The sequence below is a fragment of the Puma concolor genome, chromosome D3, assembly GCF_028749965.1.
Source record: "Puma concolor isolate L17-30 chromosome D3, mPumCon1.1.hap2, whole genome shotgun sequence".
Lineage (NCBI taxonomy): Eukaryota > Metazoa > Chordata > Mammalia > Carnivora > Felidae > Puma > Puma concolor.
In genome coordinates, this window is record NC_141678.1 from 42,555,212 (window position 1) to 42,571,343 (window position 16,132).

A 16,132-nucleotide genomic window follows, 5' to 3' on the forward strand; every position below is an offset into this window, starting at 1 on the left:
AATGACTGAGCAATAGTGAGATTCATGCAACTACAAAAAGTTCTCCATATATATTTAATTGAATTGACCTTAAGCCATCCTGTAATGTTTATTTCAACAAATAGCTCACTGCGTGATCACTTCTGGAATATTTGTATGACTTGAAGCATCTTTTAGGTATAATCAGCATTCAAAACATCATTAAACTTTACCGTTTGTGTATCATTAGTGTCTATAAAATATATTACATTGGGCAAATGATAGCAAAGAGATACATTTCATTTATGTGGTTGCCATATCCCATTGCCAATTACCAACAGACTGCATGAATTATTTATTGTCTCATGTTGGCTTTATATCAGATATTTTGCCACTTATATATATTAAAGATCGAAAGAGTAATTCTTTTATTTTCTCCCTTTCATAGGAGAAAATATTTGGAGAATGCTGACAAACTTCTTAATTAAATACAAAGCAAAACTGAGATAGAAGGAAATCTTCCCCCAAAGGAGATTATTTGATTAGAACTATTTTATGAAATGATAGTGGGCATTTCAGTCCAAATGTTGAAGATTCCATGGTTTTATACACAATTAACTGAATAAAAATTTAGGTTTTGTGTAGTTCCAGGAAGTGCTTGTTTCACTTTAATATATAATTTGAAAAAATCAATGTAATCAAATGGGGATGAATTAGCTGGAACTAACTTTGGCTTCAGGAATTTTTTTTTTTTTAATTTTTTTTTTCCAACGTTTATTTATTTTTGGGACAGAGAGAGACAGAGCATGAACGGGGGAGGGGCAGAGAGAGAGGGAGACACAGAATCGGAAACAGGCTCCAGGCTCTGAGCCATCAGCCCAGAGCCTGACGCGGGGCTCGAACTCACGGACCGCGAGATCGTGACCTGGCTGAAGTCAGACGCTTAACCGACTGCGCCACCCAGGCGCCCCAGCTTCAGGAATTTTTAATGGACAATACATGGAACTGTAATAGAAAATGGACATGACAGTATCCCATTTATTTCTTTTAATGTTTATTTATTTTTGAGAAAGAGAGACAAACAGAACATGAGCAGGGGAGGGGCAGAGAGAGAGGGAGATACTGAATCTGAAGCAGGCTCCAGTCTCCGAGCTGTCAGCACAGAGCTGGATGCAGGGCTCAAACTCACCACAACTCACCATCTGTCACCATACAGTGCTATTACATCATTGACTATAATCCCTATGCTGTGCCTTTTATTCCTATTATTTATTCACTCCTTAACTGGAGCCTGTACCTCCCACTCCTCTTCACCCATTTTGCCCACCTCTACCCTCTTGCAACCATCAGTTTATTCTCTATTCATAGGTCTGATTCTGATTGTTTATCCATATGTTTTGTTTTATAAATTCCACATATAAATGAAATCATATGATATTTTTCTTTCTCAAACCACTGTTTTGATTAAATTTAGAAACCAGGAGATACCACATGCTCAATTATGGATTTCTGAATTTTATTCAAATTTTGTTTAAAGCAGTTTAGTGGGATCCAGATTGATACTATTGATTAAAATTTGGCATAAGGGAATATTGTAAACCCAAAAAAGCCATTAAAATCAAATTTTGTAAAAACAAAACAGAATTTACTCTATATTTTATATATGCAGTGGGCAAATTGATGTACATGCACTAAGGAAAAAATAGAGAGATAATTAGCATTCTTACATCATTTATTTGCTTTAAGAAATACACTCTCATCAAACAATTCACTTTCCAAAATAGAGGCTCAAGGAAAAACATTTTAATTTTTATTTTTAAGACCTTGGAATCCATTATAGAAACTGACAGGAAGATTACTCATGTTTGTTATTTTCAGGAACAATGAGATTTTTCCAAAGGTTAGTCCAAGCTAACAAATAAACAAAAACTCTCACGAATGAACTTATATGTGGACTAGGTGTTTCTAGTTAAGAAAAAAAAGACTAGAGAAAATATCCATTAAGTATTACTAGAAGATGGAATTTCTAAGTAGTCCTAAGCTTTAAGATGAATTTTCAAGTGTACCCCCAGCATCGGGAAGACATGTCAATAGGAAAGACAATCTGCAAGACGCAAATATATGGTTAACTTTCCAATTGTGCTAGAACAAACCCTGAATGGTCTATCATCCAATACTCCAACTTCTCTCCCTTAATTCCTGATTTCTCCTGTTATAGCCACATTACATCCTGACTTTGTCTCATATGACTAACCTATAGTACCCAAAGTCTTAATAACTTGCTGTAAAAAAAAAAAAAAAAAGAGTCAATCCAGTCATTTGGCATCAACTGAATCACAGATTAGGTCATTTTTCCTGAATGTGATTTTCTTTTTTCTGAAATCAACCAAAACATATAATCAACGTTAATACACTGGTTAATTAATTGCTTGATATCATGTGAGCTAGCTAAGTATAATAATTATTCTATTTCTCTACTGATAAAAATATCTACCATGTAAACCTTGAAATTTTCATAAGAATAGAAATAATTAAAACAATAATAAACATTTTTTTTGTACTTTTTATATGTCAGTCACTGTATTAAGCATGAGTTAATTCTAAACCTCAGAATGCCATGAAGTGAATATCATTTTTATGTCCATTTTGCAGATGAAGAGAGAAAAGCACAGATGAAGACTGTGACTTGTCCAATGTCTATTAGTACGTGGCAAAAGCAGATTTGAAAGCACCTATTTTTAACTCCATCACCTATACTCTCAACTACTCTGCCCACTACTCTGGTGCAATTTCTCCTGAAGCAGCTCACCATGGAGTCTTCCGTCTAATAAAATCTCCTGCAAACGAGTTAAGAAGAGAAGAGACTGATAATCTACTGTTATCTGTGTCGGGAAACAATGCAGACCCAATTATGTAATTCACTGAAGCTTTGAAAATGGAAAAGTCTATGTGCTTAAAGTAAAAACTGCATAATAATCTGCAAGAGCTGTAAATAGGACTCTTGAGGAGATTCGTTTGTGCCCTGATTTCCTGTGCTGACATTAGACTGGCACTGCTAACAGTGTCAACTCAGTCTGCACAAATGATTACACAGACTGCTTGGAAAAGAATCAAAATGAATAATTTCATAGTTACTCCAAAGCACTGTCATGGTGCCTACATCAGATACAGTGATGAAGGTGACACCTCATACATACGCATATCTGGGGTGGGCAGGGATGGATTTTGATCCAAATACATGAGTGGGAGTGGGTGGGCAGGGATAAGGGGAATTGATTCTTTTAATTACAAAATGATGCAAATTCTTTTTAATGAAAAAGTATCTCAAGATAGTAATTAGACTCTGATTACATGTACATATATATGTACACATACACCAGTGTTTTTCCCCCAGAGTAAGATAAATACAAGTTAATATTCTCTTAACAATGTAAGGGTCTTGCTTAACATTAATCATTGCATCATCTATAACACAGTGATAGTCTTTGTAAGTACTAAGGCATTAATTCTTTCATTATATATGTCATATAAGACTTAGGTCTTGCTTTCAAAGAACTCACAGATATTTGGAATAGACAGAAAACTGACTACATGTTCTAAGAACTGTGTTTATTCATTCAACATACATACATTTATTAAAGAATTATTAGGGGCGCCTGGGTGGCGCAGTCGGTTAAGCGTCCGACTTCAGCCAGGTCACGATCTCGCGGTCCCCGAGTTTGAGCCCCGCGTCAGGCTCTGGGCTGATGGCTCAGAGCCTGGAGCCTGTTTCTGATTCTGTGTCTCCCTCTCTCTCTGACCCTCCCCCGTTCATGCTCTGTCTCTCTCTGTCCCAAAAATAAATAAACGTTGAAAAAAAAAATTAAAAAAAAAAAAAGAATTATTATACACTAGGCAATATAAAAGACGTTAGGAAGACAAAGGTGATCCAGGCACAACCCCTGTGTTCAAGTAGCTCACAAGGAAGTAGAAGGCCCAAGAAGCCCTGGGAACAGAGCAGGTAACTCAGCTTACCTGAGAACAGATTCAAAACCAATAAGCAACTTTCCAATGGGGTGAAAGAGAAGACTATTAGACAAAGAAGGATTTGATGTCTTGAAGTGTGACAGTTCTAGTAAGGATAACACAGACTCCCTGTGGTTCAGTGGCAGGACATATTACTGGAGCCGGAGCCTTAAATGTCAATGCCCTTTTAGTGGTAAAGTATACAATTAATCCTTCTAACAAACAGAAACTAGTGGTCATGTCTTCTGTATGTAAAGCTACTCAGAGTGTGGTCTTCCAGCATTATTGGAAAACTGGTTAGAAATGTAGAAACAAAGAATTACACATCCCAGACCTACTGAGTCAGAATTTACATGTTAACAAAAGATTCCCAGGTGCTTCCCTCACATTCAAGTTTGAATGGTACTCCTTTAAGCCAGTGATCCTAAACCTTGGCTATACCCTGGAATCATCTGTAGCACTCCAAAAAAACCCACTCATGCTCTCCCCACCCCATGGACTCTGATTTGTTTACTTTTTTCCTGGGGTCAGAACATATTCATACGTTTAAAGTTCCACAGGTGGGGTGCCTGGGTGGCTCAGTTGGTTACGTGTCCGACTCTTGTTTTTGGTTCAGGTCATGACCTCACGGTTTGTGATTTTGAGCCCCCCATCAGGCTTTGCACTGACAGAGCCTGCTTGGGATTCTCTCTCCCTCTCTCTCTCTTGCCCCTCCCTCCCTCACTCCCTCTGTCTCTCTCTCTCTCTCTCTCTCTCTCTCAAAACAAATAAATAAAAAGCTAAAAAAATATATTTAAAGCTCCACAGGTAATTCTAATGCACAAATAGAGTTCAGAAGCACTGACCAAGAACAGTATATTCTAAAGTTGGCAAAATGTCAGAACCACCCGAGAGATGCCCTGTTCCAGACATAGTACATCACAGTTTCTGAATATGGATGTTGACAATTTCTGGGTGTATGTGAGTGTGGGTGTGGGTGCATATAAGTGAGTTTTTGTGTAAGATTTGGTTGCACAGCTATGTTTATGAACAAAAGATCAAAGAAGAAAGGCATAAACCACAACCCACTATCTACAAAATCTTGGCACGGGATGAAGACCGGGAGTTTTTAAAGCAATGATATCCTGCTCTATTTTACTTATTGAATTGTTTGAGAATTATTGGATTATATATTTGAAAAATCTGTGTAAATTATAGAAATATAATAGAATTAACAATTTGGACCTAATAAATTACTATGGAAAGTTGCCAAATTCAATTGAATGGCCTTGTTTTGTGTTTATTGAACTTGCTTAATGGAAAATAGCAAAGATTCCTCAAGTGTTCCTCTTTCTACCACTCTGGGAGCCACTATGTACACTCCATAGCCTGGGTAGCCACCATCCACAAATATGCTGTTGGTAAGTACACATTATCACAAGGCACAGCATGAGTGCAATATGCTTACTGCCTGGTGTGTTTTGGGCCATCATCGGAAACATGTGTGGCAGAGGCAGGAGAGAGTATGTGAATGTAAATTTAGCAGGTACGGTATGTGCAAATTTTCCAAAAGAAGCTGGACATTGGTTGCATATGAGAGTATGAAATGCTATAGAAACCCTCAATAGAAAGGAGAAAGAATCAAGGCCATGCTACTGACAGTCATTCTCAGTGTTTAAGATGTTTAAGGTGATCTTATTGTGTCTTATTGTTTAAGATGATCTTATTGTGTCTAAGTATAAAGGTGATGAGAGGTTTTAATCTGAGTTCAGTGGTAACACTTGAGAAGTTTGAACTATTTTTGCTTCTGAAGCATGTATGTCATCGCCAATGTTTTTTTTTTTTTAAAGAAAGACAATGCTTGTATACATTATAAAGAGACGTCTGTTTCTGTGTTTCATATTATCTCCTTCAAAGTTAAACCCTGTGTTAACTGCATCTTTTAATTGTGTTTATCCTGAAGAAACTCACAAAGTCTCTTAAAAGAGGGGGTTTTCACTAAAATAGATTTGCCTGGAAAAGTTTGCAGTTTCTCATCCTTGTAAACAGATACATTTTCCTATAAATGGTTTAAACTTTAAATTTATTAAAGGAATTAAGGTCACTAGAGGAGAGACAAAAAAAGGAACTAAAATATACTAGAACCACGTAGCCAGAAGGGAGCTCCAGGGATCTAGCCTTTTATTTATTAAAAGGATTGAACCTAAGGAGTTACCTTAACCTTAAAAGCATCTCTCAAGAAATAACCATCCTAGCCCCATTTAGTAAGGTACTCCTGGAAGGTTATTCTAACTTAAACCCTTCCTGCTAAAATTCTCATTGCATTTATCTTTCTACTTGTATTTATGGAAATATACATGTTTGCTTACAAATGACATCTCTTCAGAGACCTGAAATCTGTTAACTCAGTTCCCCAACCCTGAATTCAATTTGGCTTCATGTCAAGTGAACCAGGTTTCTTTAGCTTTTCCTTTATTCTCAATCTTTTAATCACTCACTTATACTCCTTGCACATGATAGAAAATTGATAAATACTTATTACATCAAATTGACTCAGCTGATTTCCTCTAGATTTCTGATTAGACCACATCTTATTTCAGTTATGAAGTTCTAACATAGAGGCAGCTACACTCAAAGGAGAATATAAATAATCCTGAGTAGAATAATTTGTGGTTTTATATATATATATATGTATGTATATACCCATACACCTATACACACTGTGCGTGCATGTGCGCACATACTCTCTCTCTTTCTTTCTCTCTCTCTCTCTCTCTCTCTCTCTCTCTCACACACACACACACACACACACACTCCTTTCATTGCCACACAGCTTTTCTACCAGTCCTGTTCTGTGGAATTTACTTTTGACCTGAATTAGGTTACTTTTAAGGCCGCTAATACTTTAGGAGGTCATTCCTTTCTTCAATAACCTGAGACTCTAAGAACATTGGTGTATCTGCCTGGTAAATCATTATCAAGCATGTGCTAAGCGATTGACAACTGATTATGGGCAAATATTACTGGTCTAAGAATCTGGATGAACTGTTTTCACAAACTTCTCTCTTTTAGTTATTTTATTTATCCAAGTTGAGACTATAATTTCTGAGTACATATAATGTACCGAGCACTACTGGGAATAAAATGTGAAGGAATGCAACCCCTGTTTTAAAGGAACTAAAAATCTATTTGAGGGACACATGTATACTGTAATCATAATTCAAATTTGTAAATACAAATACAGAGGTTTCAGAAGGTGTTGTGAGAATACAGGGGAAGTATGTATAGTGGAAGGCTCAGCTGGGAGAACACATGTCAGGCCAGAATTGTTTACAGAATGCACAATCACAGCAAATGGAGTTAAAACATTGTCAAGGAATACTTTCCTCTAGGCAACAACCTATGGATTTTCTCCTGGCCACTCCGGAGATATTCCTGACACATAAGCATGACAAGAAAAGGGGTAAAAAAGGAAATAAAAGAAGGGGTAGGAGAGAAGAAGAGAGAAGGAAGAAAGCAAAGCAATGGAGAAGGAAGGGAAATGGCAAGGACCATCTTGCTTGGAAAGCTCCTGAAACAACTCACCACTACTCTTATTTCTAACACGTAGCTCTACAACCCCTCTCCTTCCTAGTTCTTCATGGTAATGTTATATTCACAAAAGTTTTAGGAGTTTTTACGTGATTGGATATTGGGTCTTAGTTGAAGCACTTTGTAACCAAGCAAAGTGGCAGTGGCTGACTCGTCGTCCTTTGATTCCAACAGTATTTGCCAGTACTGTCCTTTGCACTAGGATTCCACTGCAAACTCACAGGAGACAGGGACAGATTCCCACTCATCCCTACAGAACCTATTACAAGCTGAGGGATCTTTAAATTGGTTGCCTCCTGAGACTGCTTCTAGAAAGAATGACCAGTTCTGATTTTAAGCCCGTATTGTAATTTTGTCATCCTCACAGACAAAATCACATTTTGGCCTTTATTTGATTTTACATTCTAATTGCTCATGTTCCACCTGGGTCTCTTTTCTTTAGACTCTGTAGAGAATAGTATTTATACATGCACTCCCCTATCTCTATTATATTTAAACCTGTTTATAACTGCTCAATTTTCACCAAATCTCATAGCCACAGCAAATAGTTTTAACCCTGTGAAAAGCATTTCTCAAAATGTGTCCCATAAAATAACAGTTCTTTGAGATGCTTAAAGAAGAAAGTTTATACTCAAGTAAGAAAAAATTATGCAAAGTGTCTGCACAACCATATGGTTTAGAAAAAGTTTTAACATCTCTCAAGGTTAGTATTCTAAAGATCATAGTAACCTGGATACATTTTAAAATTACAGATCCATGGGGCCCAACTTCCTTCCAATATTCCTTAATGAGAATATTTTGTAGTAAGTCTGAAAAATCTTTATTTTTTGTAACTCCCCTAAGTATCCATGATGTCACCATCCTGATCTGGATTCCAAAGCCAATATTTGAAGGTCTCTATTCTTCAAAACTCTTCAACACCCTTTTATTGATCATCTGAAAGCATTCCTCTACCACTCTATTAATCAACTAACAATTATCCACAATCCTTTCTGATAACATTCATTGCATTCTTAAGAAAAGTCTGTAACTATTTGGAATATTTATAAACATGATGCAAATAGGGAAGTAGCTATTTCAGATTTTAACTCTGGAATGCTCCCACCCTTCTAATTTTTTCTTCTCTCCCAAGCCAAACGTCCCCCAACTTAATGTTGGTATGTGTCCATGATTTTCAGAACATTAACATGCTTCGTGTATTAATGGGAAATGGGTTAATCACTATGGACTTCAATGTTAGTGATCTTTGCATGTGGCAATAAATTATTATAACTTTCTTAGCAGATTCACAAAAATAGATTTTATACTACTTTAGCTAATTTTTCAAAAAATGTGGAACTTAAGTTTTTATTTCAGAACTGTTTGGAGTTTTAATCTTAATTTTCACTTACAAAAAAAGTTTGAAACTGGTAAAAACTCAAGTAAGTCTAAAGTGTGCAATAAACAATCAAATGTGAGTTATAAGTTGAGGTCCAGTGTACAATGAACAGCACAAAAATAGCTGGGGACTGATTGTCTACAGTATGGAAAGTTAATGAGAAAGAACTAGTATATAATAGAGACTAATTTTTAACTGAACATAACACTTGCATTGAATCTCAAGTGCACTCTTAGAAATTATCAGATATACAAGGTGATGGAAAGGTTTTCTGAGCTATTTAAAAAATTATTTGCTTCCTCCTTTATAAATTTACCCTCAAGATTAACGAGAAACAGCATTTGAACTTATTCTCTTTTTCTGACTCTTAACTTCCATCTTTTTAACAAAAGACATTGTATTTTGACTTGTAAAATATATGTTTTATTACCACATGAGCCAAAATTAATGTTTAAAATTCAGCATGTCAGCAATGTTAAGTAAGATATAATACCAATCAAGATATTTGATGCTATTTTTGGATCATGTCAAAATCCTATTCTGTTCTTCATCTTATTTCACAGAGGTCAGACAGTAAGCACTTACAACTTTTTCCAAAATCTGGCAATACTTGCAATAAAGACTAAGCCTTCACTATAGTTATATATAATTGGCATTTATTTTCTGGCAGCTATCCTCTGCTAAAAAAGAGAAAACTCTGAATGATCATATTCCTCAGTTTAGGAACAAAGGATTCTTTCCGAATGAGGGAGACTTTGAGGCTAGAAATTCAGCCTTGATACATGGTTTCTTTATGATTGAAGCCTCCCCAAATCCTAATGAAAAATGATTCAGGATACAGTGGCTACAACCCATGATAGTGGCTAACACCTCTGCAACAGAACTAAAACACACGGGTGTATTGTGTAGCAGTATAAACATCATTGAAGTTAGTAATGCAGTGTGCATGCACATTCGTGTGTGTGTGTATGTTCAACTTTTGCCAGACTGACAGGAGAAAAGAACACATAATTGTTTACTGGTATACTCCTGAGCTTGTAGAACTCTGTCACATATTTACTGGCTACTTGTATTTCTTCTTTCACCTAAATCATATAATGTATATACTTTTTTATCAGTTTCTTGTTTGGTTGTTCTCTTTTTTAAATTGACTTTCATTTGTTTCATGCAGTATTGATACTAAAAGTTGCTGTCCAATATATGCTGCAAATATTTTGTCTTTACCTCTTATAAGGAACCAATGGAAAGTATATTCTGCTTAATTCATTCTAGCTCCTGAAATACCCTCTGAGTTTGCTATAATTTTTCTTTTTCTTTTATTATTATTATTTTTTATAGTAGAGAGAAACCTGTCTTCCTGCATGGAGAAAGGAAGAGAAGAGATCTGTAAATCAATGTTAACTATCCGAACTACTTATATTCTTCCCACAGGTGAGCTCAATTACACGAGCAACTACTGAAGCTGAAGGGTTGTTTTTTCCCCCAAGTATATCATGCTAGTAGCAATCTTCATCCAACAAGTTACCTCCTGTTTTTGACGTCTATCAGATCAGCTTCTTTATCAGTGTGTAAGGCGTCATTGGGATAGGTTGGCTCCCGGTTCCCTGGAGGTAATTTTGAACTAAAAATATAGTAATCTTTCCCTGAAAAGAGCTATAATAATTCTCTTTATAGATCTTTCAAGTTAGGAACTAAATCCCACTCATCCCAAGACACAAAAAATAAGTAATATTACATGAAGAAAGTATTCGAATATTTGCTTAGAATAATTCTAGAATTATTTAAGATTTTTTTCTTTTGGTCAAGTCCTCAAAATATAGATTTAAATATTTTCTTTTTTAACAGCTTTATTTAGATTTAATTTATATACAATAAACTGCATATATTAAAATGTGCAATTTAATAAATTTTTATAAATGCAAATCTCTTGAAATCATTACTATAATTGCTAATAAACATATTCATCACCCCCAAAAGTTTCTTCTTGACTATGTATAATTTCCACACCATGCCTAGGCAACCATTGATGGTTACTAAAGTGTCTATTCAATTTTTTTACCCAGTTTTTTATAAGCTTGTATGATTTCTTATTAAGTTTTAAGAGTTCTTTACAGATTCTGAATACAAGTCCTTTATCATATATATGCTTTACAAATATTTTCTATGAGTCTGTGGCTTATCTTTTCATTCTCTTAAGAGAATCTTTTTTTTTTTTTTTTTAATTTTTTTTCAACGTTTATTTATTTTTGGGACAGGGAGAGACAGAGCATGAAAGGGTCAGAGACAGAGGGAGACAGAGAATCGGAAACAGGCTCCAGGCTCTGAGCCATCAGCCCAGAGCCTGACGGGGCTCGAACTCACGGACCGCAAGATCGTGACCTGGCTGAAGTCGGACGCTTAACCGACTGCGCCACCCAGGCGCCCCAAGAGAATCTTTTGAAAAGTAGAAACCTTTAATTTTTAATGAAATCCAACATATCTTTTTTCTCTTATGTGTATGTTTGTCTTGCCATATATGAGAATTCTTTGCTAACCCAAAGTCACAAAAGTTTTCCTATCTTATTTTTCTATGAGTTTTATAGTTTTCACTTTGTATTTAGGCCAATGATTCATTTTGAGTTCATTATAACATATGATGTAGATTATGGATCAATGTTTGTTTCGGTTTGGTTTGAGTTATTTTGCATATGGTTAGTCAACTGAGCATCATTTGATGAACGCTGTTCTTTCTCCACTAAATTGACTTTGCACCTTTTCAAAAACTATTTGTTCATATATGCGTGTATCTGTTTCTGGACTTTCTATCCTGTTCCTTTTACCTATTTATCTATCTTTTTCAGTACCAAAACTGTATGGTTAAAATAGCTTTATAGTGTCTTGACATTAGACAGTATTTGTTCTTCAACTTTATTCTTCTTTGTTACACATTTATTTTGTCTAATTTAGGTACTTTGCATTACCCCATTAATTTTAAGTTTGCCTGAAAATTAATTATTAATTATTAATTTTAGTTTGTCTAGTCTCACTAAGATTCCTGTTGGGATTTGATTGGAATTGTGTTAAATCTTTACATCAATTTGGGGAGAATTTACATCTCAACAATATTGAGTCTTCCAATCTGTAAATGGTACACCTCTCCATTTACTTAGATATTTACTTTCTTTAAATAGTGCTTTATATTTTTCTGTATGCAGGTCTTTAATACCTTTTGTCAGACTTAGTCATACATATTTCATATGTCTGATGCTATTATGAATAGGACTTTAAAAGTTTTTATATATGGTATAAAAATATAAGTGATTAATGTATTTTGAGTTTGTATGTTGCCCCCTTGCTAAATCTATTATTATTAGACACTAATACCCCAGATTTTGGGGGTATGTTTCCTTGGGTTTTCGTTTTGGTTTTGTTTTGTTTTGTTTTGTTTTGTTTTGAGACAGGGAGAGACAGAGCATGGATAGGGGAGGGTCAGAGAGAGGGAGACACAGAATCTGAAACAGGCTCCAGGCTCTGAGCTGTCAGCACAGAGCCTGACACAGGGCTTGAACTCATGGACCTCAAAATCATGACCTGAGCCGAAGTCAGCCACCCAACTGAGTGAGCCACCCAGGCGCCCCAATTTCCTTGGGTTTTCTACATAATCATATCATCTGTGAATAAAGACAGTGTTACCACTTTCTTTCCACTCTAAATAAACATATTGTCTCTTTTGGTTTGATTTGATTTATCCTCCATTATTTTTGTATTCTGAGAGAAAAATAATGTCATGTGAGATTTTAAAGTAAAAGACAAGATTCTGAATGCTGACTCTACAGTTTGCTGTTCATATACCTAGCCAAGTTATTTAAATGTACTAAATGCATTTCTTCAGTTATGAAATGGGTTTCATAATAGTTCCTCTCTCAAAAAGTTGTTGGAAAAAACAAATGAAAGTTGAAGGTAATGCCAAAGTTAGTTATTATTATCTTCAGGAAATATGATCATGAATGAGGCAGGAGTCCCAATATTGAAGAAAAAAAAAAAGATACACAATTAAGGAGATAAATAGAACCAAAAATTTGTTCAGTCTTTATACAAAGAGAATTCAAAGCCTTGAACACTTAAGGGCCAGAAGGATATAGATTAGGATAGAAAGTTTTATTTATTAACTTTATTCTCCTCATTTTTTCCTGGGTGAGCCCAAGATGTATGATGTTTTTAGGACAATTATGCCATGTCATAGATGGACATATGTGTTGCATAACAATCACAGACTACTCTAGTTTATATAGAATTCAGTATTCTGAGAATTCCAATAAAGAGCATAAAGAAAAATAAGCAAACAAACAAAAACAAAACTGAGTAAGCATATACCAAACCACCCAAAAACCTGACCTCTGGATTTATACATGATTGTGTAGTAAGAATCAAGAGTGTCAGCAGAGGCATTGATTATGATAACAGTGATCATGTGAGTATGAATGGAGTGAGGAACAACAAGCAGCATTATTGAAGCAGATAGTGGCTACCCTTAAAAAGAACAAATCCTTGACCTAAGGTTGAAAGATGGTGGCGTAGGAGGACACTGGGCTCACTACGTCCTGCTAATCACTTAGATTCCACCCACATCTGCCTAATTTACCCAGAAAACTACCAGAAGACTAGCAGAATGGACTCTCTGGAGCCAAGCGTAGATGAGAGGCCCACGGAAGAGGGTAGGAAGGGCGGAGAGGCGGTGCGTGCTACATGGACTGGCGGGATGGAGCCAGTGCGGTGGATGGGCAGCCAGCCCACCTGGCAGGGCAGAGCCCCCAAGTCTGGCTTGCAAAAGCAGAGGGGCCAGATGGAGTGTGTTCTGACAGCCAGCGGGACTTATTATCTGGAATGTTATAAGTCAACAGCTCTGCTCCGAAAGCGGGAGAGCTAAAGGACAATGGGAGGGAGAATTATTGAGCCCTGAGGACAGAGCTCAGCTTGGCAGGGAACAAAGGCACAAGAAGCGCCATCTCCCTCACCCCATCCCCCAGCCTAAATCCCAAAGGGAACCAGTTCCCTTCACGAACTTGCTTGCCCTGCACAAACACCCAACGCTGTGCTGCTATGGTTCCATCCCTCCGACGGGTCTGCCTCCCTCCCGGTGCCACACGGCCCCTCCCGAAACAGACCACCGAAGGCAAAGCGAGCTGAGCCTGCCCCTCCTGCCCCTGTGCACCTTGCGGATCCACCCCAGCTAATACGCCAGACCCCATCAAAGCAGCACCACAAGCCTGGCAGTGTGCAAGTAGCCCAGACAGAGGCCACACCACTCCATAGTGAGTCCTGTCCCTGGGAGAGGGGAAGATAAGCTACACACTGGTCTGACTGTGGCTCCAGTGGTGGGCTGGCGGCACACATCAGGTCTGACTGTGGCCCCGCCCACCAACACAAGTTACTCCAGACAACACAAGGGAAGAGCCCTGTAATTCCCCGCCATTCCAGGGACTATCCAAAATGACAAAACGGAAGAATTCTCCTCAAAAGAAACTCCAGGAAGTAGCAACAGCTAAAAACGAATTAAGCAATATAGCAGAAATGAATTTAAAATAATAGTCATAAAATTAATCGCTGGGCTTGAAAAAGTATAGAGGACAGCAGAGATTCTATTACTATAGAGATCAAGGGACTAAGAAACAGGAGGAGCTAAAAAATGCTATAACTGAGCTGCAAAATAAAATGGAGGCGACCACACCTCGGATTGAAGAGGCAGAGGAGAGAATAGGTGAATTAGAAGATAAAATTATGAAAAAAGAAGCTGAGAAAAAGAGAGATAAAAAAAATCCAGGAGTATGAGGGGAGACTTAGAGAACTAAGTGACATAATTAAATGAACTAACATATGCATAATTGGGATTCCAGAGGAGGAAGAAAGAGGGAAAGGTGCTGAAGGTATACTTGAAGAAATCATAGTTGAGAACTTCCCTGAACTGGGGAAGGAAAAAGGCATTGAAATCCAAGAGGCACAGAGAACCCCCTTCAGACGTAACTTGAATCGATCTTCTGCATGACATAGCATAGTGAAACTGGCAAAATACAAGGATAAAGAGAGAATTCTGAAAGCAGCTAGGGATAAACATGCTCTAACATATAAAGGCAGACTGATAAGACTCGTGACAGATCTGTCTACTGAAACTTGGCAGGCCAGAAAGGAATGGCAGGAAATCATCAATGTGATGAACAGAAAAAAATATGCAGCCGAGAATCCTTTATCCAGCAAGTCTGTCATTTGGAATAGAAGGAGAGATAAAGTTCTTCCCAAACAAACAAAACTGAAGGAATTCATCACCACCAAACCAGCCCTACAAGAGATCCTAAGGGGGACCCTGTGAGACAAAGTACCAGAGACATCACTACAAGCATGAACTACAGACATCACAATGACTCTAAACCCATATCTTTCCATCATAATACTGAATGTAAATTGATTAAATGCTCCAACCGAAAGACATAGGGTATCAGAATGGATACAAAAACCAGACCCATCTTTTTGCTGTCTACAAGAGACTCACTTTAGACCTGAGGACACCTTCAGATTGAAAGTGAGGGGATGGAGAAATATCTATCATGCTACTGGACGTCAAAAGAAAACTGGAGTAGCCATATTTATATCAGACAAACTAGACTTTAAATTAAAGGCTATAACAAGAGATGAAGAAGGGAATTATATAATAATTACAGGGTCTATCCATCAGGAAGAGCTAACAATTATAAACGTCTATGCGCCGAATACGGGAGCCCCCAAATATATAAAACAATTATGCACAAACATAAGCAACCTTATTGATAAGAATGTGGTAACTGTAGGGGACTTTAATACCCCACTTACAACATTGGATAGATCATCTAGACACACAGTCAATAAAGAAACAAGGGCCCTGGATGATACATTGGATCAGATGGACTTGACAGATATGTTTAGAACTCTGCATCCCAAAGCAACAGAATATACTTTCTTCTCAAGTGCACATGGAACCTTCTCCAAGATAGACCACATACTGGGTCACAAAACAGCCCTTCATAAGTATACAAGAATTGAGATGATACCATGCATACTTTCAGACCACAATGTGATAAAGCTTGAAATCGACCACAAGAAAAAGTCTGGAAAACCTCCAAAAGCATGGAGGTTAAAGAACACCCTACGAAAGAATGAATGTGTCAACCAGGCAATTAGAGAAGAAATTAAGAAATATATGGAAACAAATGA